This window comes from Gavialis gangeticus, unplaced genomic scaffold, assembly GCF_001723915.1.
Source record: "Gavialis gangeticus isolate Ggan-Ray unplaced genomic scaffold, GavGan_comp1, whole genome shotgun sequence".
NCBI classification, from domain to species: Eukaryota; Metazoa; Chordata; order Crocodylia; family Gavialidae; genus Gavialis; species Gavialis gangeticus.
In genome coordinates this window covers 96,965,828-96,970,749 of record NW_017729025.1, presented here as the reverse complement: position 1 = coordinate 96,970,749, position 4,922 = coordinate 96,965,828, and the positions used below count along the sequence as shown (strand labels likewise).

The 4,922-nt window shown below is 44.5% G+C and overlaps 1 protein-coding gene and 1 long non-coding RNA gene across 2 annotated transcripts in view; both read left to right on the top strand.

The window, feature by feature from the left end:
• Nucleotides 1-1,672, top strand: part of LOC109298883 — a 12,429-nt gene extending 10,757 nt beyond the window's left edge. The window contains exons 2-3 of the long non-coding RNA XR_002097723.1: nucleotides 336-339; nucleotides 1,659-1,672. This is a non-coding gene — a long non-coding RNA (uncharacterized LOC109298883). The remainder of the gene's footprint in view (nucleotides 1-335; nucleotides 340-1,658) is intronic.
• Nucleotides 1-4,922, top strand: part of NDUFS3 (NADH:ubiquinone oxidoreductase core subunit S3) — a 28,751-nt gene that overhangs the window by 15,763 nt on the left and 8,066 nt on the right. The window lies entirely within an intron of this gene.

The following is a 4,922-nucleotide window of genomic DNA, read 5'->3' as shown; positions in this document are numbered from 1 at the left end:
GGCTGTGACCCTATGGATTTAAAGGGCCAGCCAGCAAGGGTTGGATGCCAGCTGTGGTATGGAGGGCTGTGAAGAGAACAGCCCAGCCCAGGAGAGGGCAGAGAGTCACTGCAGCAGGTAGCTGGCAGTGCTGCAAGGAGTCTGCAGAGGCTGGGACCCTGAGGATTTAAAGGGCCAGCCAGCAAGTTTATGCTGCCAGCTGACACATGCTCAGCTTGCACAGAGGGCTGTAAAGAGAACAGCTCTAGCCCAGGGGAGTGCAGGGGAATCCCATCCTACTGGGGATTGGGGAAACAGGACAGGAAAAGGACAGAGGAACTCTTTGTGACTACAAGACCTGTTGGAAGAAGAGAATGAAGTAATACCTGGAATGACACCAAAGTACAGGCTATCTCATGTGTGGTCAGGACAGGGTGAAGGGGAGGTAGGAGCCCTGTGAAGAAAATCTGGTCACATCTCTGAGGCATATTGGGAAGATTGGGGTTCTTTTTTAATGCATCTATTTTTCTATCAAGTTGTGGCAGGCGAGTGAGAGAGAACCACAAGGCTAAATGCCAGGGAGTGACCATAGCACCCGTGGTACCAGCACAACATTTACAGGCATCATAATTTCTGTGTCAGTGTAGCACCTGCACAATGGAGTCTTGACCCATGGCAATGGTCTCCTAAGTGCTGCGGTAAAAAAATAGTATTCAAGTGAGCCTGGGGTGTTGTAGGGAAAAGGGAGTCTGAGGGCCTTGTGGCAAATGCATTGCTGCTTACTGGGACTGGTGCTGTTGCCTTATTTTGATCATGCCACACAAGCTTCTTCCTTCCTGTTGTCATTGCTGTCTTTCTGTTGATGTCAGCCCTCTTCTGCTCCAAGGTGCTGGCCTTGCACTCTTCAGTACTAGGGTGTGGCACTTATCCTCAGTGTCCACAAAGATGTTAAACCAGAGGGCTTTTTTTAAATCTATGATAAAAGGTGCCTTCCTTTATTTTAAATCTATCCATGGACTTGCTTCTACTGACTTCCCAGGTCTGGTCTTTTTTCAGTTTACTAGTAAGTAGTCTGTTTCAGTCCAAGTGATTTTTGCTTCTGTAAGCTGAAGAATATCCTTTAATTCTTGCAGTTTGGAACAGAATTATCTTCTTCCATTTCATCCATCTTAGATGAAAGGTGATATATTCCCTCTTCACCCCTCCTCTATTCTCCCTCAGAAAAAAAGTGATTCATGCTTGAAGTATTTAGCATCAAGCTAACTGTTAAAAACAGTAATACTTACTTTGTAGTCTTGACTTTTATTAAATTTTAGCTATCTTGCAGTTACTGCCCTTTTATAGGAGCAATTAAATCAGTGCCATATAACCACTCAAAATATATATTTAAACCTCTCATTAGATATCAGTTTAAGCACTTAAATTTAGCTATCAACTTTCTCCTTAAAGAGAATTCCTTGTTTTGTTTTTTCATATCTTAAATGTCTTTAAAATTAGTTTATAAATAATAGGTATGATTTCAAACGTCTAATGGATTTAGGCACTGAACTCCCACTGGCTGCCAATGGCTTTTGGGCACTTAACTCCTCCCAGATGCTCCTGACAATCTCACCTGGAAGCTCTTTGACTGTGGCAAACATAGATGCTCACACAGAAAGACAAAAGTAGGGAAGGCACAGCTTCTGTCTTTCACTTGCATCTTAACAGTTTGCAAGAACTGTCTGCTGAGTACATGTTTATTAGTTGCTTTGAGATGTGAAAGACTTACTAGTATTTAAAATGCTGTTTTCAATCATCCTTTTTGGCCACAAGCTCCCTGTAGTGTCGCAAAAGTTGGTTTATCTTGGATTGACTGGACCCTTGAGCAAGGAAAAAAACAATGTGATGGGAACAGAACAACAGAAGAAACCTTAGGTTCTTGTTTTTCAGGTGTTGCCCAGGATTGTGCAACTTTGTGGAGGTGGTGATGTCATCAGGTCCCCTTTTTCTTGCCCAGTTTGGGTAGAACATCTTTTTGGATGGGGCTAGTGGACACTGAACAGGGAATGGTAGATTTGTAGTTCCCACCACATAACCATGGTGGTGAAAGCAACGGACATCTTTCTTTATTCCTTCTCGTTCTGTCTTTCCTGCACTAAGCTGGTTGCCAAAAAAACACTCAAAGTGGTATCCAGAAATGGATGGCTGTTTCATCTGTCAGAATTAGTCAAACATAACATTTGGTCTTCTCATTTCTGGGGACTTCTTGCCATGCTAGCTATGTCCTTGGCTGTCAGTAAAATAATCTGACCTAGCTAAAAACTGTGAAATTCCTAACATATTTTTTCCAGGTTAGTGGCATCCCATTTATAACTGTATTTGTGTCTCCAGCTTTATCAGTTTATACAAAGAAGTTAAACTGTTTTACCCCCTTTAGCCAGCATTGTATATGGACCTGAACACTATAAAGTTTCACAGCCTGGAAGAAGAATTTTTTTAGTCCACACCATGCACTGAAGCAGAATCACATATACCATTCTAGAGCAGTGGAGTGCAGCATTTTAGAGCAACAGGCTTGGTGTCCAGCTGCATCATGGGCCCCCACTCCACTCCAGTGTCCAGTGGGGGAGGGAGAGGAGGAAGGAGGTGATCGTTAATGTCAGAGGTAGGAAGGGGGGGAAGAAGAGCTTACCTTCAGTAAACAGTACCTGCAATAGGTTAGGGGAGAGGGAGAGAGCAGGGAGGGCTGCAGAGGGGATCGGCAGCATGGTGCAGGGTAGGGCAGGGAACATACTGGGCTGCACTGCTCCCTACCAGTTCTCCCCCTTCTCCCTCCCAGTGCTGTAAGTTAGATCCATTTGCTTTGGGCATCAGATCTTGCCCATGGGCTGTAGATTGAGTCCACACTGTCCTAGAGTATTTCTGACTGGTGGGTTTTTTTTTTTATGAAGGTTTTAAGAACAGGTTACACAGGTTATACACAGACATCGCCAAATGAAGCAGGTCAGCTGTGCTGGGATGTGTCCTTGTACAGCTGTTTTGCTTCAGTGGGCAAAACAGATATCACCCGGTGTCCCATAGGGTTGGGTCCCTTCTGCTCCTGCGACATGACAGTCTTTTTTACACATTAACCTGATTTCTTGCTCTTCCCCCAGTGTATGAAGAACAATTAATCAATGTGGGTTGTTTTTTTCCTTTCCTTTTCATTTACTTCATTTTTTTGATTAAGCAAATGTAGTTCCTTTAGTCTGTCTTAAATCACAGAAAATTGGGGTTGGGAGGGACCCCAGGAGGTCATCTAGACCAACCCCCTGCTCAAAGCAGGACTATCTCTAACTATATCATCCCATCCAGGGCTTTGACTACCTAGGTCTTAAAAGTCTTTAGGATGGAGATTCCACAGCCTCTCTGGGTAATCTGTTCCAGTGCTTTACTAGCCTCCTAGTGAGAAAACTTTCCTAATATCCAACCTAAACTTCCCTTGCTGCAACTTGAGACCATTGCTTCTCATTCTGTCATTTGCCACCACTGAGAACAGTCTAGCTCCATCCTCCTTGTAACCACCCTCAGGTAGTTGAAGGCTGCTATTAAGTCCCCTCTCAGTCTTCTCTTCTTCATACTAAATAAGCCCAGTTCCCTGAGCCTCTCCTCCTAACTCATGTGTCCCAGCCACCTAACCATTTTCAGTGCCTTCCACTGTACTCTCTAATTTGTCCACATCCTTTCTGTAGTGGGGGTGGGGACCAAAAACGACACAGTACTCCAGATATGGCCCCCGAGTGCTGAATAGGGGTGAATAATCACTTCCGTCAATCTGCTGGCAATGCTTCTAATGCAGCACAGTATGCCGTTAGCCTTCTTCGCAACAAGGGCCCAGTGTTAATCATATTCAACTTGTTGTCCACAGTAACCCCTAGGTCCTTATCTGAAGAACTGCTGATTAACTACAGTATGTACCACATGTAGAGTGGAAGGCAGTAGTGAAGCACCCTGAATAATAGGGCAATTAAAGTGAAAGATATTGAGCAGATAGTTCATATTACAGTAGAATCACAAGAGATTTTTCCCTTTTTCGGTCCCCAGCCTGTACTGGTGCATGGGATTGTTCTGTCCTAAGTGCAGGACTTTGTGCTTGTCCTTATTGAACCTCATGAGATTTCTTTTGGTCCAATCCTCCAATTTGTCCAGGTCTGAGTCCTAGCCCTACCCTCCAGCATATCTGCTACCCCGCCCCACCCCCAGCTGGGTGTCATCTGCAGACTTGCTGAGGATGCTCTCCATCTCATCTTCCAGGTCATCGATGAAGATGTTGAACAAAACCAACCCCTGAAGCACTGCACTTGAGACCAGCTGCCAACTAGACATAGAGCCATTGATTACTACCCTCCAAGCCTGACAATCTAGCCAGTTTCTTATCCATCTTACAGTCCATTCATCCAACCCATACTTCCTTAACTTGCTTGTGAGAATGTTGTGGGAGACCATTTCAAAATCCTTGCTAAAGTCTAAGTATATCATGTCTACATCCACAGAGCCAGTCACCTCATCATAGAAGGCAATCAGGTTGGTCAGGCATGACTTGCCCTTGTTGAATCCATGCTGACTGTTCCTAATTACTTTTTCCTCCAAGTGTTTAGAAATGGATTCCCTGAGGATCTGCTTCATGATTTTTCCAAGGACTGGGGTGAGGCTGACCAATCTGTAGTTCTGTGTATCCTCCTTCTTCCCTTTCTTAAAGATGGGCACTATATTTGCCCTTTTTCAATCATCCAGGACCTCTCCCAGCCATCATGAGTTTTCAAAGATAATGGTCAGCAGCTCTGCAATCACATTGGCCAACTCCCTCAGCACCGTCAGGTGCAATATGTCTGGCCCCATCTTCCAAGGTCATGCTTTCTAAACCCATGATCATTCTTATTGCTCTGTCCTGGACAACAGTGAACACTTGGTTTATCATTCAGTCT